This window comes from Eulemur rufifrons, chromosome 28 (genome assembly GCF_041146395.1).
Source record: "Eulemur rufifrons isolate Redbay chromosome 28, OSU_ERuf_1, whole genome shotgun sequence".
In the NCBI taxonomy this organism is placed as follows: Eukaryota; Metazoa; Chordata; class Mammalia; order Primates; family Lemuridae; genus Eulemur; species Eulemur rufifrons.
The window spans coordinates 39,065,389-39,089,586 of NC_091010.1; the positions used below are offsets into that span (position 1 = coordinate 39,065,389).

At 43.4% G+C, this 24,198-nt stretch overlaps 1 protein-coding gene across 2 annotated transcripts in view; it reads right to left on the bottom strand.

The window, feature by feature from the left end:
• Positions 1-23,352, bottom strand: part of SLC16A12 (solute carrier family 16 member 12) — a 72,680-nt gene extending 49,328 nt beyond the window's left edge. The window contains exon 1 of one of the 2 annotated variants that reach the window (XM_069460495.1): positions 23,331-23,352. The gene's annotated coding sequence lies outside the window, so the exon portion shown is untranslated. Of the gene's footprint in view, positions 1-22,859; positions 23,185-23,330 lie in introns of those variants that run through there. The other variant, XM_069460494.1, reaches the window with a different exon arrangement.
• Positions 23,353-24,198: the final 846 nt, after the last annotated feature.

Genomic DNA, 24,198 nt, shown 5'->3' on the forward strand with positions numbered 1-24,198 from the left:
AAAATTTGTGTAAGGCCGGGCGCGGTGGCTCACGCCTGTAATCCTAGCACTCTGGGAGGCCGAGGCGGGTGGATCGCTCAAGGTCAGGAGTTCGAGACCAGCCTGAGCGAGACCCCGTCTCTACTAAAAATAGAAAGACATTATATGGACAACTAAAAATCTATATAGAAAAAATTAGCCGGGCATGGTGGCGCATGCCTGTAGTCCCAGCTACTCGGGAGGCTGAGGCAGTAGGATCGCTTAAGCCCAGGAGTCTGAGGTTGCTGTGAGCTAAGCTGACGCCACGGCACTCACTCTAGCCTGGGCAACAAAGTGAGACTCTGTCTCAACAAAAAAAAAAAAAAAAAAAGAAAATTTGTGTGAAGTAAAACTAACATCCTCAACATTGTTACAGCAGGTACAGTGACACATCTTGGAGGGCTTCTGAGATTGGACTGCAGATGTAAAGCTGGGTCGAAGGCAGCACTTCCCTGCTTAAAACTCTGTAACGGTTTCCCCATTGCCCTAAAGATCACCTAACCTCCTTATGGCCCACATTGCCTTGAATGATCTAACCCCTTTAAATCTTCAAACCTTACCTCCTACCGCTTTTCTCCTCAGTCATGGTGGACCAGCTTCCCAGACCTCCTGTTCTCAGAACACACCAAACTCACTTCTGCCTCAGGGCCTTTGCACTTGCTCTTTCCTGCCTGGAATGCTCTCCCCGTTTTCACACAGCTGGCTCCTTCATGTCATTCAGGTCTCAGCTCAAATGTCTTTTTCTAAGACACACTTTCCCCACCATAATAATTTTAAGCTGTTCCTGTTGCCCACCGCCTGGTAACTCTGTATGAAATTAGGCTGTTTTATTTTTTCATAGCACATTTGTCACTATTTGAAGTTGCCCCATTTATTAATTTGTTTAATGCTTGTCTTCATTACAAAAGCGTAAGCTCCATGAGGGAGGGACTCTTGCCTTTCTTATTCACTGCAAGATTCCCAGCACCTAGAACATGCCTAGCGTGTAAAAGAGCTCTTCAATAAACAACTACTTATCAAAACTGGAAAATGAATTGCCCCAAGAACTGAAGACAATTTGATCCTTACTGTGTTGCTTTTAAGTTACCGAGGCTGGCAGCTGGCAGGGGCCAGATTCGCCACTGCCACTGTCCCAGTTAGGGAGGTGTAGGGCACTATGCAGCACAAGGACCACGGGATACTGGAATTCAGACAACAGTGATACCCACAGAAATATTCCTGGTACAATTGAGAACCAGATCCTGCAAGTATTCAGCTGCTAATGGGTAACGCTCCTGAATAGAACTCAGCAGCTTGCTGAGGAGTTCGCAGCATTTCAGAGGCACACACTGAAGAGTATCACAAACATGTCAGGTGCCTTGAGCCCTCAGGACTATAGAAGGTAATGAACGTTAGTTATCCTGGCTGCACATGTGCTGGGCAGGGCACTGCTAAGGTCAATATCCCTTCCAGAAGGAGCGTGCACTTACATTTTTAGCCGCCAAATCATATTGACTATCACAGATTGAGGCCAACGTGACTCATATATATTAATCTGGCAGAGGATGAGGAATTCCCCAACTACGTATCAAATAGGCTTCCATCTGTTCAAAGAAGCCAGCAGTCTGCCTTCTCCTATCTCTTCATCAAAGATGGAAAAGATGGGGAGCAACCGCTATGGGCAAAGCTCGTAGGAAACTCGTCCTCTATCCACAAACAAAACCACTTTCTGAGATCAGGAAATGTCTGGTAATAAGTCCCCTGTCAAAACAGACAAGCACTTCGTTCATCTCTCTTCGCTGAATGTTCTCAAAAGCAGCCCCAAGTCATTAAAAACGACAGGCGTTAAAGAGGATAAGGCAACACTCTCTTTGCATAACAAATCTTATTAAATTATAAATATGTAAAAATGACTTATTTCTCAGGTAACTGACTTCTACCTTTAGTTTTTCACATTATTTTCTTTTTACATTATATATACATATATGGCTTACTAAATTGGTGGGATCTTAACATCATTATGTAAATGTCGCCTTGTTTTATTAGAAAAAGATTAAAAAATAAGGTAGTGACTCATTTTGGTAAAAAAAAAAAAAAAGAAATCTCACAGATAATTAATGTCATTTAATCCATAGTTGCTATTCCAATCCAGTTCATATTAGAATTATAAGAGGCCCCCGCAAAATCCCATTAACCTGCCCAAGACCTCTCTTTTGAAGGCTCTCTGCCTTCTCTGTGAGAATGCACAGCACGATGAAGTGGAGGAAATGTGAAGTGATCTTACACCATGGGGGTAGAGAGAGCAAAGAAAGTCCTGGAAGTGCACAGACCATATAGATTTCTAGAGGTGCCTAAAGAAGAGGCATGGACAGGTGAGTCACAGGCAGAGACCTGAAAAAGTCCCCGGGGCCAGGTGGGTCGAGAAGGGTAAATGTGTTCACAGTAATTGAGAAGACAAGTCCACAAGAAGATGGAGAAAAGAGTGGGAAGAAAGAAGCTTGCAGTAGCGTTTGCAATTGTCCCCATACAACTTAGGCCATGAGAGCCTGTGCCAGCTGGGGCCACAGCAACGGGAAGGAAGGGAGGTCTGAGCAGAGGCTGGGGAGAGGCTGGAAGCCAAACTCCAAGATGTCGGCTGCTTCCCATTTGAGAAGTCTTTGCGAGAACGGAGCACAAGGAAGAAATGTTGAGGGGAAATGAATAGCGACGTCTTATTTAGATGTAAGATGATTAAAACATGGAATCATTGCTGTGCCTCCCCAATATACCATTTGTCCTCAGCTTCAACTCCTTCCATCTCCATGAGGCCTCAAAATTAATCATCAGATCTTATCGCTCTTTCCCATATCTGCACAAAACCAGCATGAGTCGCAGCAGCTCAAGTTGGGACAGCTCCGCCAGGCTCTTTTCCTTTGCTTCAAATTCCTGGCCCTGAAACCAGGCAGCCAGAGGCATCATGTCAAAACAAAACAAAACAGGCTCCCACAAAATGTCACTGATAATTGATTAAAACCGTCAATCTTGTGGGAAAAAAAAATCCCTGAACTACTTGTAAAGAGGCTCTTAACTAGTTGTGCCTTTCCTTACCGCCTGTCTTCTGGTTCATCAAGTTCCCTAACCCTCAGAAACAAACCTACCCCAGCTACTCGGCAAACCGAGGTAGCAGGATCGCTTGAGCCCAGGAGTTTGAGGTTGCAGTGAGCTATAATCACCCCACTGCACTCCAGCCCAGGCAACAGAGCAAGACCTATCTAAAACAAACAAACAAACAAACAAACAAACAAACAAAAAACATACTTTCTAACCCACCCATTCAGCCTGCACATGATCAAATATAGTAAATGGGGGTGGGGGGAAGAAAGAAAAGAATAAATGATATTATTGTAAACTGAAAAACCCTTATTTTCATAGAGGTACTTATTGGCACTCTGAAAAGATTTTCTACCTTTTCCAAATTGGTACACATGGAATCTCAACTGTTTTTGATTTGTTTTGTTTTTTTAGAGACAATGTCACTCTGTCACCCAGACTAGAGTACAGTGGCACGATTATAGCTCACCACAACCTTGTACTCCTGGGCTCAAGTGATCCTCCTGCCTCAGCCTCCCAAGTAGCTGGGACTATAGGCGTTCACCACCACGCCCAGCTAAATTTTAAATTTTTTTTGTAGAGACAGAGTCTAGCTATGTAGCTCAGACTAATCTCAAACTCCTGGCCTCAAGCGATCCTCCCGCCTCCGCCTCCTAAAGTGCTGAGATTACAGGCTTAAGCCACCACGCCTGACACTTTACTGCTTTTTAAGCTGACATAAACACTTGTTACAAGCCTTGAAACTCTTTGGAAAATTACAGGATATACAGTTTCAGAAAACAGGAACAAAGTACCCTTCCTTTCCTGTTGTCATTAAACAAGACGACCAGCCGAAACTTTGGTGAGTGAACAAACCTGAAAAGGAGATTTCTTCATGCTAAAAATCAAGATGGGGAGGAAAGTGGAGGAGAATAGCAGAAAGGCAATTGCTAGGAGCTGATTAGGATGTTTCTAGAGTCCAACCCACTGCCAAGAAGTCCTGGTCTGCTTCACTGGGCAGAGGAACGTGGGGCCACTGGGGCTGGAGCGATGGCACATCCATGGTGGGGCTCAGGTGCAGAGGGTGCCAGGTGGCATAAGTCCCAACACAAGAAGAATGAGGACCTATCTGAAGGCTGCTCAGCCAGAGCAAATGGGAACTGCCATCAACCTCTGAACTGACGCAGTTCAATTCTGAGTGTCAAACATTTTTAATTACACATTATACATGCTTAAGGAAGAAAAAAGAGAAAATAGAGCAAAAGAGATATTAATAATAAGAAAAATCACCCACATCCTGCCAGCCAAATAAGCACTATTTTTATTTGGAGTAAATACTTTGAATAATTTTTTCTATACTTATATATGTATATAAATATGTCTTTTTAAAACCAAAACTGTGACATCACACTCATTACAATGACTACTATAAAAAAATGGAAATAACAAGTGTTGGCAAAGATGTAGAGAAATTGTAACCCTTGTGCATTTCTGGTGGGACTGTAAAATGGAGCAGCCTCTGTAAAAAACAGTATGGTGGTTCCTCAAAATCTTACAAATAGAATCACCATATGACCCAGTAACTCCACTTCCAGGTATATACTCAAAAGAAATGAAAGCAGGGACTCGAACAAATATTTGAACACCCATGTTTATAGCTGTATTATTCACAATAGCCAAAAGTGGAAGCAACCCAAATGTCCATTGACAGATGAATGAACAAACAAAATGTGATACATACGCATATCATCCAGCCTTAAAAAGAAGGAAATTTTGACACATGCTACAAAATGAATAAAACCTGAACACATTACACTAAATGAAAAAAGCTAATCACAAAAGTACAAATACTGTATGATTCTACTTATGCAAGGTACCTAGAGTAGTCAAATTCACAGGCAGAACATAGAATAGTGGTTGCCAGGGACTGGGAGAGAGGAGAATGGGGAGTTAATGTTTAATGGGCACAGAGTTTCAGTTTGGGAAGATGAAAAGGTTCGGGGGACAGATGGTTGTGATGGATGCACAATAAGGTGAATGTATGTGTGACATAGAAACATAGATTTGACTTTTGCTCCTCATTTCCTATCACACAGCTCCTAAAACCCTGGGAATTTTAAGAAAACCTAAAACCCTTGGAAACGGTAAGTGTTTTTTCTTATGCTAGTGAGATGACCAGTGGCTGGGGGCTCCTGGGTAGACTCTGGATGGAGGTTGGTTGCCAGGGGAACCAACCAGGTGATTAGAGGGTTGGAAATTTCATCCCCACCCCAACTACCAACTTTAGGAGAGAGAAGGCCTGGAAATTAACCTAATCATGAATAGCCAATGATTTGATCAATCATGCCTATGTAATTAAGCCTCCATAAAAGCCCAAAAGGACAGGGTTCAGAGAGCTTCCAGGTTGGTGAACAAGAATGCATCCGCTTGCCAGGAGGGTGGTGCTCCCCAAAAGTCCAGGGACACAGAAGCTCCCATGCTTGGGAGCCTTCTGGACCTTGCCCTGTGTATCTTTTCATCTGGCTGTTCATTTGTGTCTTTTAATATGTCTTTTGTAATGAACCAGTGATCTAGTAAGTAAACTGTTGTCCTGAGTTCTGTGAGCCATTCTAGCAAATGATCAAACCCAAGGTGGGGGTTGAAACCTCTGATTTACAGCAGGTTGGGTCAAAGTATAGGTGACAACCTGGACTTGGGATTGGTGTCTGCAGTGGGGGCAGTCTTGCAGGACTGAGGCTTCAACCTGTGGGATCTGCTATCCGCAGAGTTGAGTTAAATTGTGGGACACTCAGCTGGTGTCCGCAGTGAACTGGGGTATTGCTCGGTGTGATAAACCCCCTACACATCCGGTGTCAGAGTGAAGTATTCAGAGTAGACTGGAGAGGAAAGCAGTTTGTTTTTTCCTATTCAGTACTTAGCACCACAGAACTATACACTTAAAGTTAATTTTCTGTTATGTACATTTTACTACAATTTTTTTAAAAAACAAAACTGTAATCATCCTACCTTTATTTGTTCTTTTCGATTAATGTGATAACATAAATGTATTTCCATGTTAGTAACTGTACTGTGTCTGAGCATTCCAATGGCTGCAAAATATTTGATTATATCAATGTACTGTAATTGATTTCACCAATCCCCTATTGTTGGGCAGTTAAGTTGCCTCTGATTTCTCTTTCCTAAAAAGATACCGTATGATTCAATCCTGTGACATACTAGGTCACACTACATTCCTTTGGACTCACTGTGGTCATTCACAAATATTCTGGAAATCTGACACTAAAATCAGAGAATGTCATTATTTCCTCACCATTAAAAATACTTATTAACCACTTGTATCGGTAATATTTTATAATTAATAAAAATATAATGATGAATGCTTAATATAACATGTTTATAAAATGTTTGCACACTTTGAAACTCAACATGGATGATAAAAAGTTAAAAGTGTTACTAACCAAACATGACTTGATACATAATATTCAGGATATTTAGCAAGAGGCTGACAGCACTGAGAACTCAGAGGACAGACCAACGGAACAATGGGCCAGGCTGCCCAGTGCCCACTAGCCAACTATTAGCCCTGACTAACCCCAAAGAAACCATTTAACTTGGGAGTATCTGGTTGAGTGGGAGCTCCAAAGTAAAAGTTTCTGGAGAGGCCCTATCTTTTGTTGATTGCCCAAAGGAGGAGTATATTTGGGAAGAGAGGAGTCAGACTCTGGACAGGTAAAGTGTGGTATCCCTGTGGGACCTCTAAGTGGACAGTCCAGAGGCTCTGTTGGATAAACTGCTCTAGAGCCCAGGAGAGAGATCCAGTGTCCAGGTGTATACTTGGAGTTCAGGACACATAGTTTGTTGCTGAAATCCTAAATAGCAAGCCTTCTCAGATTTCCCTGGACACTGCCTGCTAAGTGGCAGATTCAGATTCAGCAGGTTTGGGTGGGACCTGAAATTCACATTTTTGACAAGCTCAAAAATAAGACCTACACTTGTCCACAGACCACAAGGTATTCTTTCTGCAGGTGGGTGGAAGACAAGAGAGATTAGGACTTTGAGGAACCTCACTTTTTAAGGGAAGGTTAAGAAATAAGAAGGCTGCAAGGAAATTGAGAAAGTGCCAAAAAAGTATGAAGAAGTCCAGTAGATCTGTGGTCCCCAAGCCCCTGGGCTGTGGACCGGTACCAGTCCGTGGCTTGTTAGGAACCAGGCCACATAGCAGGAGATGAGTGGTGCTTGTTTGCAAAGCTTCACTGTATTTATAGCCGCTCCCCATCGCTTGCATCACTGCCTAAGCTGCTGCCAGATCATTGGTGGCATTAGATTCTGCCACCAATGATTATGGTGAGTTGTGTAATTATTTCATTATATATTACAATGTAATAATAATAGAAATAAAGTGCACAATAAATGTAATGCACTTGAATCATCCCAAAACCATCCTCCTCCCCCTGCCAGTCCATGGAAAAATTGTCTTCCATGAAACCTGTCCCTCGTGCCAAAATGGTTGGGGACCATTGCAAGAGAGTATGGTATCACCAAAGTCAAAGAAGAAAGGAATAATACTATCAATAAGATACTATCAACAAGATAAGACCTTAAGAAGAGAGGTACTGTGCCTGTCTTGGCTTGGGCTGCTATAACAAAATACCCTAGGCTGGTGGCTTAAACAACAGATATTTATTTCCTTACAGTTTTGGAGGCTGGAAGTCCAAGATCAGGGTGCCAGCAGATTGGGTTCTGATGAAGGCTCTCTTCCTGGCTCGTAGACAATGGTGCTCTTGCTGTGTGCTCACATGGCCTTTTCTGTGCATGTGTGTGGAGAGGGAGATATTTTTCTGGCTTCCTCTTCTTATACTGACACTAATCCCCTCATAAGGGTTCCACCCACAGGACCTCACCTAAACCTGATCATCGCCTCCCAAAGGCCCTACCTCCAAATACCATCACATTGAGGATTAGGACTTACACATATAAATTTGAGGGGACACAATCATTCAGTCCATAATAGCACCCATTGGACTTTGCAGAGTTCAAAAGGGGCCTGTTAGGTGTCTGGCAACAATTTTAGAAGCCGATGTGATTACTTGAGGGCACACAGATTGCCCAAGACCATGTCTGTAATAACTACGACCTGTTAGGACTCTCAAATCCCTCCAACAGAAACCGCCCCCCCCCCCCAATCAGGAATGTTGAGTCCCTGGTTTGGCAGAATTAATATCTCCTGGGTACACATGCAAAGAAGCTCCTTGAACAGGAATGCATGCCTCAAACATTCACATCCTCAATACCCACCAATGTGCTAAACCAGGGCGCTAGAGACTGAACGGTCAGCCTCAGAGGGCTCTAATCCCTGCCGGCTGCCTGCTTTTCCTCTCTCAGCAACAATCCGTCTTGCCCCACTTTGCAGCCACAGCAGAAGTCCTGGTTGTTGAAACTGAAGATAAGTGCAGTCACAGATGCTTCTTATCCCTGTTTTCCCACAAGGCGCCCAAAGAAAAGGCATATGGGTTCCCACGTCCAAGCTCCCAGGCTTGTTACCGTAGTGACCGCACCAGAGTCCCCCTGCACAAAGCCCTGCTCGAGCTGCCCGAAGGAAACCAGGCCTGCAAGAGCCTCAGGTTTCCAGCGCCAGCCCCGCAGTCCACCGCTGGCCGTGGCAACCACACTCGGTCATCACACGTTCACCGCAGAGAGCTGTCACAGTCAGCACCAAGACAGGAGAAAGGGGATTTTTCACAATGAGTTTGATTTCAATTAAACTGCAAAACTAGAATTAAATAAACCAGGTGCTGCCTTGCAGAGATAATAATATTTTATAATTACTTTTTTTTTTTTTTTTTGGCAAATCATGGCAACAGACCCAACAGAATGTCAAAAATAAGCTACCTCTACTAACATTCTAATTATAGTAATCTTGTTATCCAGGAATTTTAGCTATGTGAAAAAGGCCTAAAAGCTAACAAAATCGAAATCCTTGCAGTTTAGTCAGAGGAACACAACCAAAGTGTCTGACTCATTTACTCTTAACTCTAGAGATAATTCTAACTGGCTTAGCTATTTGTTTTCTAAGGCAGGAGCAAATTGGAATGTCAACTCTGGGAGGGTGGGATATTTGTTTGTCGGATATTTTTTTGTGGATTTTGTTCGCTGATGTATGCCTAGCACCAAGAACAGAGCTTAAGTGTCTGTTGAATGGTGGGAAAATGAACCCTGACGTGTCCTCAGGGATTTGGCCACAGCCCAGCCCTTCAGGGTGAGGTCACAATTCAGCTACCCCACACTTGAGCCTCCAAAGACTTTACAACCACTGGTTTAAGTGCGGTGACAGACCATTAACTCGTAAATGGCTACTCTAAAGAACTGATGAGATTTCTTTTCTGAAAGTAAATATTCTCTGTGATCCTGTTTCCCCTGGTTATTTGATTAGCACCCCCCTTTTCACTGGCAAGGTAAATGTCTACCTTATTTCCTGCCAGATTGTAAACTCCTTCAGATTTCTTATCACGGCAAATTGGTTGAATTAAGCTGGAAAGTGAAATGTTAGCTCGGTTCCTGGGCTTTGTACCCTTTGCCCCCTCCAAACTCAACTGCTCCTAGGCAGGAATAGACTGTCTGAGTACTTGTTTTTAATCCCCTAATGCTACCTGGCATGTTGCAGGCACTCAGTGGCTTCCGTCCATTTGAATTACAACACTTCTTTTTGCATTAACGTTCTGTTTAAAGAGTTTTGTGGCAGTGCTGATATTTCCAGTGAGGGCCAGGAATCCACTAAATCCATGGTAAGCAATGGATTCTTGCCAAGGCCCAATTTAAGAAAAATTCGAATGTGTAAGAGCCATGTTTACTTGTTTGTTTGTTCAATCTGAAATGAAAATCAGGGGTAGGGGCAGAATAAAAATGTGCATTCGTACAACCTAGAATGCCAGCTTTATTGAATAGAGGATGGTCACTACTTTTTAAATCAAGAAGTTCCTGTCTGGGCACCTCTGGAAATAATGACACAGGGGCAGTTGGGTAGTAAGGACACAGTTGGACAGTTTTCCGATCTTTGATATTTATACAGCACTTTGCAGTTCACAGGCTGTACCCACTCTCCAAACAACTCCTCAAAGCACTGATTGCTATATTCCCACAATCCTAAAATAACATAGGTTATAAGTTATCCACTATTACAACCTTTCAAGAAAAATGAAAAATTAAGAAACCTACTTAATAGGTTAAATATGTGCACCTAATGTCAATCACATCTTATTTCAGAAACATGAAAGTGAGGAAAAAAAAATGTTCACTTTAGACTTGGGGAAAACAGACTAGACTCCTAACCTTGACTTGCCCAAAGTCACTTCAATGATTTACCTGCAGAACTAGGGTTAGGGTGTCTTTCCTCCTTCCATGCACCAGTAGCTGGGCACCAGTAAGTGTAGACACTGGAAAAACAGAGGTGAACAAGAGGCAGTCCCTGGGCCTCTCCCCAGCTCTCCACTGGTAAGGGGCTCTGTTTTCTGCTTGGGAAGTCAGGACGGTGCAGGCACAAAGCCAGAGAGCACAAATAGCTCTCCATTCCCAAAAGGAGCGGCAGCTAGGGCACTCTGGCTTCTTTCTGTTGCTGCTACACTTGGGAGTGTCGTGGTCCCCAGGGCCCAGCATGCTGCAAGCCTCACATGTCCTGTCTGGCTGGAGACAGGCACAGCTGGCTTCCCTAGGCGGTTTGTACCTGCAGAGAAGGTAGCCTGGGAGCACAGCCACCAAACTGTCCCAGCGTAGGCCTGAGCTGTGGGAGGCAGCGGGGAAAGCAGTATATACTTCATTCCCTCTCTAAAGTCTGAATTATCTTAGAGGTAATTTTAAAAATTCAAATCTGGAAGAAAAAGAAATCAAGGAAAACAAATAATGAACGTGCAATTTGGATTTAGAAAGATGAGGGTCGAAATCCAGGCTTTCCCATTTACCTGCTGTGTGACCTGGAACAAGTGACTTCCTGGGCCTCTGTTTTCCACCTACCTCATGGGGTTATTCCGGGGCTCTCCCACAAACAGCACTCTCTTTCTGCCTCCCCCGCTGTCCCTGGCACACTTGTGGTCACCTTCAGCCGTGACCCTATGTGGATTACCCTATGTGACAAGGGTGATCTGATCCCACTCTTTTGCTTTTTCCTATCATCACCACCTAACACACTGGGTGTTTGAAATTACCTGGGGAAACACACAAGCAGAGAACAAAATAGAAGCATGCATTATATCGCATACACTATGATCACAACAATAATTTTTAAAAAATCTATTTAAGCATAGTGGCAGTTGTTACATAGCTTCATCATCAATATTTCTTGTGGGAGGTGGGAAGAGTTGGAGGAGAAGTATTTTGGGAATTGCTGAAAGAATTATATGGGACCTTGAGTCACACAAATGAAAGTTTTTTTTTTTACCTCCACCTCAACTCTAAAACAAAGGTCCCATATTCACACTGTGTCAGCAAAAAACCAGCATATCCCGCTTTATTTTTGCCATCAGTTTACTCACAAATTGTTTAAAGAGTATAGGAGGGGTCCCAGCGTGAGAGCCAGAGCCGTGAATAGAAAGCAGATGTGTCTGAAAGACAGGCCCTCAGGGAGCCCCAGTGCACACAGGATCCAGAAGCCTCCCGAGGAGGAACTCACACTAAGGGGAGGATGCATTAAGATGCACAAGTTTAGTTTCTAACCAGGACTTTAGGACTAATGGGAAGGAATTGATGTGAGCTGGATTTCCTCAAAATATCATATAAGCTGAACCACAGAAACACCATTTTTCTTGTCATTACAGGGGGGGTCTGGGAAAAAGTAGGTTACATGGTATCAGAATAATTCAAATTTTCTGAAAATATTTTATGATCCCAGGCATAGAAAGCACCATAGAAAGGGAAAAAACAAAACAAAACAAAAAAAAAGCGTATTTCCAAAATAGTACTACAAATGTGTCATTTTCACCATTCAAAAAGCTTCCACAATCAATATTCAGGCAATCTATATTTTAAAAAGTTCAGAGCAGCCTGAGCAACATAGCAAAATCCTCTCTCTACTAAAAATAGAAAAATTAGCCAGGTGTGGTAGAGCATGCCTGTAGTCCCTGCTGCTCAGGAGGCTGAGGCAGGAGGATCGCTTGAGGATCATTTAAGGTTGCAGAGAGCTATGATGATGCCACTGCACTCTAACCCAGGCAACAGAGCGAGAGCCTGTCTCAAAAAACAATACAAAAAAAAGTTCAAATTCTTTGACCTAGCCATACTCCTTAAGGGAAACTATTATAAGAATATAAGCCAAGATATGGAAAAAGTTCATATCACAATGTTCAAAGCAGAGCCATTTGCAACATCAAAAGAATTATGTCACCTCCTTCCTGACTTTTTACTTCACTGACAGGTCCTAAGCCTCGATACACACAAGAACTTAATAAGCATTAAAGCAGAAAAGCATCAAGTGTTTTATTTTATTTATTTATTTATTTATTTATTTTATTTTTAAGACAGTCTCACTCTGTTGCCCGGGCTAGAGTGCCATGGCATCAGCCTAGCTCACAGCAACCTCAAACTTCTGGGCTCAAGCAATCCTCCTGCCTCAGCCTCCTGAGTAGTTGGGACTACAGGCATGCGCCACCATGCCCAGTTATTTTTTTCTATATATATATATTTTTTTTAGTTGTCCAGCTAATTTCTTTCTATTTTTAGCAGAGATTGGGGTCTCGCTCTTGCTCAGGCTGGTCTTGAACTCCTGAGCTCAAACGATCTACCCTCGCCTCAGCCTCCCAGAGTGCTAGGATTACAGGCATGAGCCACCGCGCCCGGCCAGCATGAAGTGTTTTAAAAGCACATATCCACCTGTGTTTTACAAATCTCCTGTGCAGTTGAGTCCTAAACCAGTTAGCAAAAGCCAATCAATAGCAGATAGAAGAGCAACGGTTCGAAGCCCCATGACCAGCTGCCATTACTCTTTCACACAGGCCAAAAAATGGAACCCCTGGGAGAAACCAAGCCTATATCTGTTTGCTGCCCCTGCCTTTGAGCCTTAATGTTTCAGACCTCAGCTTACCTGAGATCAGAAATAAAGCATTTCGTGGAGTGCCTTTAGTATCAGTTAGGCCTCCAGAAAGTGCCTGGAACATGTATGTGACCAACAAATGGAAGTATTGTTATCTTCTCTTTTTAGAGATAGGGTCTTGCTATGTTGTCCAGGCTGGTCTCAAACTCCTGGCCTCAATCGATCCTCCTACCTTAGCCTCTCAAAGTGCTGGGATTACAGATGTGAGCCACCACACCTAGCCTAAATTATTGTTATTAAATAAATAATTCACATTTGTATAGCTACATAGAGTTTCTATAAACAGCTTTCAATTCCCACAACAATCCTGTAAGAGAAAACCAAGGTTCACAGAAGCTGGTACTCTGTCCAAGTACACACTGCTAGCAAATGCTGAAGGTGGGGACTTGATTGCCAGCCAAGGCTCCTTCCCCTTGACAAGACTGTCTGAATCTGACAATAATGTCCTCTAGCCTCCTCTCCATCATGGACGTTGTACTATAGCTGATCCCTAACATCCAGTCCACCCAAAATGGTTAATCAAGTGTTGCGGTAGTGCCGTTCTCCCTGAAGGTGATGGGCTAATTTAAGGAAAGGTCAGCGACCCAATTCTTACCAATGACATGAGGAAAAGTCTTTGGGGAGCTTCTGGGAAAGGCTTCCTCACTGCTCAGGAGACATGGAGATGTGGCCTCTCCCCTCCCACTGGGGGTTTCCTGCCTCCATGTGACCCTTCAAAATGTTGTAGTCATCTTGGGGCCATGCGTGGAGTCAGGTTGAGAATGAAATCAATACATGGCAGGGACAGAACCAAGAGAATCACAGAGAACCACAGCCAGTGCCCAGACATTCGGCTCCTGACGTCCTACTACGTGAGGGAATTCCCTTTCCTACTACTGAAGTCAGTTCAGGTTGGAGTTTCTGCTCCTCACACCCTAAATCATCCTACCTAATGCATTTTCTCCTCATGCCGCTTACAAATCAGGCCTGGTACACATATTCTATCCCTGTGCAGTCGATCCGCATCCTCACAGGTAGGGCTTCTGAGCTTACACCAGATCTAACTGAGTTCCTAGAAGCCTGTGTGGGCGGAGAGAAAAGGCGACGATGGGATGTGCAGCTGTACGAAGGGAGCACATAGTGCTGGTTTCCCACCACACGGCTAACTATGGAAGCAGAGGACAACACACTGAGTCCTTGCGGCCCCTCTCCCACGACCTCCACCCCCACACGTCATAACAGCTTCACAGCTGGAAGCCTGATGATCTGCAGCTGCCGCTCTCTGCCCAGAGAGTGTCATACGGCGCCTCACCCGGGGAAAAGGCAGAGCGGGAGAAGGAAGGGGAGGAGGGGACTTCAGCAGGGCACGCAGTCTCTTCGTCCCAGGGTAGTAACGATGATCTGGCTAACGCATCCAAAGCTACTTGTGAACTGTGTTGTTTTGCCAATTCATACTTCAAGTTCTTTTTCAAAAACTGCAGTGAAAATGTAAGCTGTTCAACTGTGCTTTGACAATGTTCTACTGAGACTATCAAGGGAGTTTTACTGTATGCCAGATACCAGCTAACCTTTTGTATCTTTCCCTAGAACCACACGCACTTGAGCTGCGCCTTTCCGAAGTCCAGACCCTTCCTGAGGGCTGCCAGGCACCACCGGCCTCTGAGAGGCGGGGCCTTGTCAACGTCCCCCCAACATCTCCGCTGAGCTCCGTGAACAGCTGCCTGGGAAAAGGTAAACCCAGTGAGTTATTTTAACATGGTTTAATCACAATATTTTTTATTAGAGACTTTAAAGGTAATTAATTCTATTTCATCTAAGGCAAATGTCTCTTCCTCCACTTCTGCTTAAAACTGTTAAAAATGAAACTGAAATTTCACCTTAACACAGCCTGTATCAGCAGCCAATTAGATATACTATCATGCAAGAATTTATTAAGATTGCAGAATATGCCAGGAAGATTCTGAGATGCCAACTTGTATGCATCAGTCCATTTGAAATTTTAGTGGGACCTTCATCTCTAATAAAATTAGAGCACATAGTTGTCTAAATTTTATCTTTTTTTCAATGTGAAAGAAGTCAACCTGAAGAAATAAAAGGGAAAGAAAAAATGTGTAGGGTTTAATTTTTGATACAATGACCAGTCCCATCATCACTTAACACATTACTTTTTAACAAGTATCTTATTTATGAGCACTTATTTATTCTTTACCTGGATACTTTGACTTTTCTCTAAGAGTGTTTATGAATTCTTAAATTAAGCTAATACACTGTTGCCTGGTGATCCTTGTGACGAAGTTTGCCACAGCTGGCCAGCATCGCGGGCAGAGTCTGTGTCCATGAAACACAACGAGCCGCAGAACCATGTGGAATGGAGACCTGCCCCCAGACCTCCGTGGGACCACACCCAGAACCTAGCAGTCACCGTCCTAGTTCCACAAGGGAGAACTAAAATATGGGGGACAAGTCTGGATTTTAAAAATCAAGAAACCCCAATACCTCCTAAATTATTTTATGTTAAAAAATGCCACCATTCCATTCTTAATGCTTGGCTGTCTGCACTGCCAAATCCTCTGGGTAACCACTCAAGTTTCTCCTCTCACTGTGCATCTCCATATGCATATAGAAGGGGCCCTAGAGGTTTGTGCAGCATGTAGGGTTTTCAAAGAGAGGAAAAACATCCTTGGCTGGTTTCCATGCCCTGTCCTCCGACCGCATCCTGCTACCCCCACCCCCGCCCACACACATATGTACCCATGCACCAACTTTTTTGACAGGTATGCACAAGCATACATGGGCAATATGCAAAATTAAAATATTTAATTTGAAAAGTAAATGTCATTGACCAAATCGTGTGTTGGGTTAACAGAGAAGGGTACCTAACCCAGCATAGCTATAGAATTTTATCTATGACCCATCTCACCTCTCTCTATAAACAACCTCCCAGGGAGGAACATGACTTGAACCAAGTCTCTATACTGACAATTTTCAATCTAGCTTTCTTGCCCTAGTTATCTAATTGCTCCCTTGGCTCTCCCCACAGGCACCAAAGTTATAAAGTTAGTAAGACCAAAGTCTTTCCATGCTCTTTCAACACAGATGCACAGTAGTAACTAGAAACAATTAGGAGCTGCCAGAACATAAACCAAATTTGGCAGGGAAAGAGAAACAGAAACTTAGAAACATGTGGCCTAGTCATTTACAAATTTGTTTTAGCCAAGAAATCCTTTGTTCAAACAAATCTTATTTGGAAACCCAATATGTGAAATCCAGAATGCACACCTGCTCAGGTTGTAGAAGAGGCCACCAGAAAGAAGCCCTAAGCTGAGAGCTGGACACCTTCCACGCCGCCCCCGTCCCACCACCATTGTCCCTATGCCCTACCCCAGCCTCTCGGGTGCTCCCTAAAACACCCAGAAATCTGCAAAATGTAACTCAAAACCTGCTGGGCAAGATCCACGAAGGTGCTACTTTCTGTTACAGAAATCAACAGTTAAAGCCTAATTTGGGAAAGCTAACTGGTAACAGTAGGTGAGAATTTACATGAATATCAAAAACAAAATATTTTTTAGAAAAAATGTCTTTAAACTAAGGCCAGTTCTGAGTAGTCCACCAGATCAGTGCTAGGGTCTGTGTCAGTCATCTTGCCACATTTCCTCAAAGACAGTCGATCCTCATGGCAAGGAAAAACCTACAAGTAATCATACTTTGTTGAAGACACAAATGGCAAGGTTTAAACTTCTGGCTTTCTTATATAAGAGTCCTATATGTAAAAATATCTTTCTGATATAAAGTCCTACATTTTGGGGCTGGGTGTGATGGCTCACACCTGTAATCCCAGCACTCTGGGAGGCTGAGACAGGAGGATCCCTTGAGACCAAGAGTTCGAGACCAGCCTGAGCAAGAGTGAGACCTCATCTCTACAAAAAATAGAAAAATTAGCTGGGTGTGGTGGTCACACCTATAATCCCAGGTACTCGGGAGGCGGAGGCAGGAGGATTGCTTGAGCCCAGGAGTTTGAGGTTGTTGCAGTGAGCTGTGATGACGCCACTGCACTCTACCTGAGGAGACACAGTGAGATTCTATCTCAAAAAAGGAAAAAAATAATGCTACATGTTGAAAATCTATTTTGATACAAAGAAATAAAAAGAGGAAATATCCAGAGAAAGTCTGAGCAGTAAGGCTGACAACCCAATCAATTTAAGGAAACATATAAGGAACAAGGACAGATGCATAAGTTATTTTAGAAGAAATAGGTTATTGTTGAAGAGCAAAAGGCCAAATTATTGTCCTCAACAAATATACCTATATGATACCCCAATCACCAAAAACATGAAACAAATTGGTCAATTAATTGCTTGGTTGACTGTAACTATACTGATTGGGTTATTTTGACATCATATAAACATAAGCTTAGTGAATTCCACAGAGGGGAAAAATTAGTGAACATTCATTCAACCCTTAGGGAAAGCTTCCATATATTGAATGGACCCTGAAGAGAAAATGAAAAAAAAAAAATCATATTTATTTTTTCATCAGATATGTTAAAAAGATACCATAACAATCATTTGTTTCAATAAATTTTTTTCTGAGGAATCCTAAAATTGTTATCACCTATCAGTGGTTCTCAACCCTGGCTGCACGTGAAATTTACAAGGGAGCTTTATAAACTGCTGATGCCCTGACCCTCTCCCAGACCTACTAAAGCAGAAATTTTGAGAGTGCATCCTTAGCACCAGTACTTTTTTCCTTCCCCAGGTGATTCAAATGTGTAGGCAGGGTTGAGAACCATTGATACAGAGTCTTGAATCATCAGATTTATGGATACTAAGTTGTCACGTATCAATCTGAACAAACCACTTATTTTTTATAGCACTTATGCCTGCCAGTTTGGCCTACCCCTATTCCTAACTATTAATATTTAATAATGATGGTTAAGGCTGGGTTTTGATAGTTGTCTTGTTGGCCCATCTCTGACTGAAGAAGCAGCATTCTATTGTCCCTTTAACCAGATTTAGCTTTATTGTGAGTATAGGTTTTTGTTTCTTTGGTGGTTCCTCCATGGGTTATAAATGTGGTTGGTTTGAAGTTACAGATTCAGAGAGCTGAAACTGCTATTTCAAGAAATACAACTGATTTCAGTAGATAAATATGAGCTCACTCCCATGAAAGTATTCCATCAAGCGAAGTAAAATTACAAAAACAAGGCCAGTTTGCACCCAAATAAGTAATTATGGTCTTAGTTTGTATATGTCAAATAAACCACAAAATGGTGAATTATGCTTAGGAATATTTTGAAAAATTACAGTCTACAAATGTTTGGGGTAATAAATTTAAGTATTGATTAAAATGTTAAGTAGTTAACATTTTATGTTGCTACTCTGTTTACATATATGAGCCAGGGAGCCATAAGACAGAGTCTGGAAGAAAACAGTTGCTGACATTTATCATGATTTGGAAGCTTAGAAACTAGGTTCAGGTCACCCCTACAATCTTAAGTGACTAATGCTATATCTGTATGAGGCTCATAAACATGGAATTTCTCTCCAGATGCAGAGAGATGAGCTATTTTCAAGATATACTGGGTACCCTCAGAAATTGAAACATTAGAAGCTCTCTTAAGTGAAGCAATCAGAAGTCAGTAAAAGCAGAAAGTCAAAAAGTTAATATAATATATTTAAAACATTTTATTTAAATTAGTCCCATAAGTAAACATAAATTCATCCATTAATCCTTGGATATTGGGGCCATGTTTGGACTGGAGTTCCGTGTTGCCTTTCTTGGTTAAACTACACCCAGATTTCCTGCTTCCATTTCTTAAAAATGGAGCAGGACCTTAACGGGGAGCTCAATTAAAAAAAAAAAAAAAAAAAAACCTGAGTGCAAAATCTTTCGAGATGTTGTTACTGTACTTTTCCAATCTCTTATAGCTGTCTATGCCACACCCAAGTAGTAGTAGTTTGTTTGTTCAAATTGCCTTTTTAAAAGCTTTACAGTTCTTTCTTTAAAATTGAAATAAAATTTGCATAACATAAATTCACTATTTTAATCATTTTAAAGTGTACAATTTAGTGATTTTTACTATATTCACAGTGTTGTGTAACCATCACCACCATCTAATTGCATAGCCATCACCCCAAAAAGAAACCTCGTATCCACCGTCGGTCACTCTCAATTCCCACTACTCCTATTCCCTGGCAACCACTAAGCCACTTTTTGTCTCTATAGATTTGCCTATTCTGGACATTTCATGGAAATGGAATCACACTATACCTGATCTTTTGTAACTGGCTTCCTTCACTTAGCATAATGTTTTCAAGGTTCATCCATGTTGCAGCAACTGTTGATATTTGTTTTTCAACATGGCTTACTTTTATGGGCCCATATGGCAATCAACTTAGTTTTTCTAGAGATAGCATTCTTGATTTGGCATTCACATTACATTAATTTATGCAATATTTAATTAAATTGCAAAATTATAGCATAAGTACAACTGGCATTGACAGGACTGTGACCAAACACCACCATAAGCGTGTCCTTGAGCTGGTAAGAGCCAAATATACCAATTTATTATGATGAGAGCTCTTTGCCACAGTGGTCTCTGTGTCTGAGCAACAACCAGGATGTGTTTCAGAGGGGAAGGAGAACAGTGGTTAACCCAATGAGTTGTTCTCATGTTGGCCAGTACTCCATTGCCCGGGACAGAGAGGAATGCATACAGAAGGATACAGAGGTGATACCTATTACACAACCTGACACAGCCTCAACTGGTCCCCAAAAGGAACTGTTCTATATATCTTCAAAAGAAGCAAGGATGTGCTCCATAAAAATAGGTCTATCCTTCTGCCTCTATAAAAGCTTTACCATACTACTCATCTTCAAGGAGCAGCTCATATATAACCTCCTCTATAAAGTCTTCCCTAACCCTCAACTCTTCACAGTGCCTCTCCTTCTTTTTAATTTCCAAAGTGCTTATCTATCTCTTATGGTAGTTATAATTGGTATGACAGCTAGTCACACAATGTCCTCTCTTCCACACAAGGCTATAAGCTGTTTCAGTGGCAGGTTCTGTGTCTTCATATCCCCTCCTGCTACAAGCACCACAAAGGAGGTGCTCAAAGCACAATCTTTACACAAATCCTTACACAAATCTTTCATAAGAACAAGTTCCATAAATATTGACTCAATTAAGAAATGAATGAGCACATTAATTAAATAATTAATTAATGCAAAGTCCTACCTGGCTACAGCCACTGACCCCACTCATCAATATGAATGAAGGAGGGTTGAGTATCTGGAGTATCTGATGGGAAGGCAAATGAAGAAAAAAATCAAATACTCCTCTGAGTGCCTGGCGACATCAGAAATCGTGACTTCATCCTCTAAGTGTTTAACCAACCCAACCTTCAAATAGGACATTGTTAGATAAGGACACATCCTGATGTCCTTTGATGTAGAGCAAATTAAAAACAGAGACAAAGAAACACATCTTTCTGCTCAAAAAATTTCCTAATGTCTTCAACTGTGGATTCGGTTTTTCCCAAATTATTATACCACTTCAATGGGTGCATTTTTAGATATACTAGAGAGGCACTCATAAGAAAATGGCTTCCATACTGGCAATTTTTAAAAGCAAAGCAATTGGTTAGGTAGGGAATGCATAAACAACCCCAAAAGCTGCACTGAATACCTTTTTTTGGCAGTATGTGACTGAAAAACTGCCAAGTTCATTTTGATAAGCCTTTGTTAAAAACAATAAACATGCCTGAGCTTGCAAACTGTCATTTTGAAGAAAAAGGAATTGAGGGAATTAGAAAATGCTTAAAACTGGAATGTCTGATTAAAAAGAAAAACTACTGTGGTAACGGATTTACCAGTAAGTCACAACACTGTGGCCTATGAATATGGAAGAGGAGAGAGGGGACAAAATGTAAAGCGAGACAAAATAAAAACAGAATGGAACACCATCTTCATAAATAAGTTAAATGCTACATCTTAAAAACTAAGGCAATTACGGTCTCCAATACTAAGATGGTAGCACTAATACTTTTAAGAACACAAATCTTCCTACGCTTCATTTAGTCACCACAGTGATGTTCCTGCAATAAAGGAAATGTAATTTCATGGACTCTGAATGAACATACATTAAATAACCAAATGTGGGAACCACTATTCACATACAGGAAAATGTCAGTTCATAAATGTCAACGTAACTCCATCTGAGTTTGTTTCTTATTTTCCATGATTATATTAGTAAGATAGGCAGAATCATGGGATTGGAAGGAAGACAGTTTGGAACGTTTATATTCATTTCCCTGCTTTAGGCAAAATTGAAATTCTCTTCTATCTGCCTAATAAAATCCTGGAAAAATTCTAATGAGTAAATTGTAACTTGAGCTCCACAAGATCAGTTCTTTGTTTTGTTTATTGACACACCCCAAATACAGCAAAGGACATATAGTAGGCACTCAATAAATATCTGGTAAAAATGAACTAAAATTAAAAAACATTAAAAATATGCAGTGGTTATAAGTGATCAAATCCAATCAGTTATACTATTCCTTTCCAGCCTTCATTTCTTCAACAGACATATGGACACCTTGGGGTGGGGGTGGGGGGTCCAACACCATTCGCCCTAGTTTGGCATGATATGTATGGGTGGAGTCGGGGGACAAACTATGCAGGGAGCTGATGATTTGAAAAGCTAATGAGTCGGAATACCTGTGGACACAGTGTGTGTCTAGGTTTGGCAGGCCGCAACATTCTCCCCCTGGGTTAAACTGGCTGTGCAGCTGGAGCGCCCAGCTCTCAGCAACAAACAGGTGGGATGAACTAATTAGAGGCTCTTCAAAATGGAAGTGTTTAACCAGTGTCCTAGCAGGACCCATCTGATTCAACATTAAAAAGAAAAAAAAATTGTAAAAGGTTTAGAATGCTGAGTTGTGAAAAATGAAGACTAACCAAATAGCCCCAGGACTTAACTGTGATTGTGCTTTAAAATTTTGCTGCAAACACTTTTTTCAGTCTGCGCTACAGGTATCTCTGCTTTTCTTTGTGGACAACAAGCAACTGAGAAATTAAGTCCAATCTCTTTAAGATTTTGAAAACTGGTGTGTTTTTAATGTACCACACACGAAAAATAAATATTATTGTCTTGGGCAGGGGGTGGGGGGCTGCTGAAAACAGAAAAGAGAACCGAAAGGCGATCTCTACTGCACTGGGAAGTCTGCATTTGGAAACCAGAGGAGCTGGAGATCAAAGCTGCTCTCTCTCCTGCCACCTGCCCAGAAACTCGGCCGGAGCGCTGGCTCAACACGGACAGGGCAAGTGGGCACGTGTCTCCCTACCAACCCAGCAGGCGCGCCAAGGGACCCAAGTTAGGGACGCAGACTCGCGGCGCGGGCTGGGCACTGGGGCAGCGGAAAGAGAATGGAGCCCATTCAAGCCCAGCCCTAGCGCTCCGCTGCCCCGCCGCCCTGCCTCGAGGGATGCCGGTGTCGCCTGAGCCACTGCGCCCTCGGCACAACCGAGTTGGGCAGTGGGAAAAGGGTGAGCTGAGGGAGCTTCCCGGCCTGAGCGCTGGGGATCCGGGCGCCGGAGCCATCGGCGATACTGCGACCAGGACAGCCCCGGGGGGGCAGGCTCCAGCGCTCCGCAACCGGCCCAAAGGGCGCAGACCACCCCACGCCCCGGCCGACCGCCTGCTACTCCCGCCGCTACCCCAGCCCCGCCGCGTCCTCACCTCGCGGGGACCGCTGCAGCCCTGCCAGTAGCTCGCGGACATGCCCCCAGGGCGCGCCCACCGAGCCGCGTCCCAGCGCGGTGGCCCCTTCCCGGGCCCCAGTCGCCGCGGTCCTCGCTTCCGAGGGGCGGGGAGCAGACCGGGCGGAGGCGCCGGTGGGGCTGGGGCTGGGGCCGGGGGCCCAGCGGGCAGCGCCGGGGGAGGGGAGCGGCGCCTGGAAAATCCCGGTGCTTGGCCCCCCGAAATGCACTGGCTCGCTCACCCCGCCGGCTCCGCCAGGGACTCTGCCCGGCGGGCGAAGGGGATTTATCGCTGGGATCCGCTCTAAGGGCTGCGGCTTGGCGAGGGGTGAGGGGCGCGCGGGAGGAGGGACGCCTCGCGGTTATGTAAGGCATCGGCCCTCTGTGTCCGGAGCCAGATCCCTCGGGGACTGCCCGACCCTCCCCGGGAACACCCGTGCGAGTGCCTGACCTAGGCAAGTCGAGGGGCCTCGGTGTATCAAAAAGAACTTTTCCCTGCAGGGTCAAAGAGTACGATCCAGAGAAGGAGTACAAGGACGGCTTTAGGTGTATCTGGCAGGGATCCGGACCCTGCCTGCCGCTCCTTCCCATTTCGCAGCACAGGAAACTCAAGCGGCAGGGTGCTGATTAAAAGCTTTGTCTCTTGCGGTCATGTGGACCTGGGTTCAACTCTCCTGAGAAGTTCATAACCTTGGGCGATTTACTTAACTCTCTGAGCCTCAGTTTTACCTGTAAAATACGGGGTAATAATAGCGCGCATTTCACGTTGATGCTGAGGAAATGAGCGAGATGCGGGCGCCGAGAACATAACCCAATTCCCCAAACGTTGACTTAGAGCCTGAAGAAGCAGCTGCCACAGTCTCCAGGAGGTCCCACATGTAAGACAGGTGCCAGGTTAACCTTTTTGCAAAGTACTGTCGTCATGAAGCGTGGCCTCTGAACTGACAAGGTGTCACTCCAACTTCTTGGAGTGAACATCCTTGCTAATCCAAGAGTGGCTCGTGGACCAACAGCAACGTCATCACTCGGGAGCTAGTTAAAAACGCAGAATCTCAGGTCTAACTGCGGAGCCTCTAAGTCCCAATCTGCATTTTCAACAAGATTCCCTGGTGAATCGGATGTGCATGAAGATATCAAAATGAATTAGACTTTTTGGAAAATTTGAGAACGGAACAAGGAAGTTACTGAACAATACAGTAGGCAATATTTGCCAAGCAGTACCTTAGGGTGTTTTTAAAATAGACTAATGAAGTCCTTGCTCATTTTACCCTCTGGCTGTTTTTGTCTCTTCCCTTCATCTCAGTTTCCTGCCCTTTAAC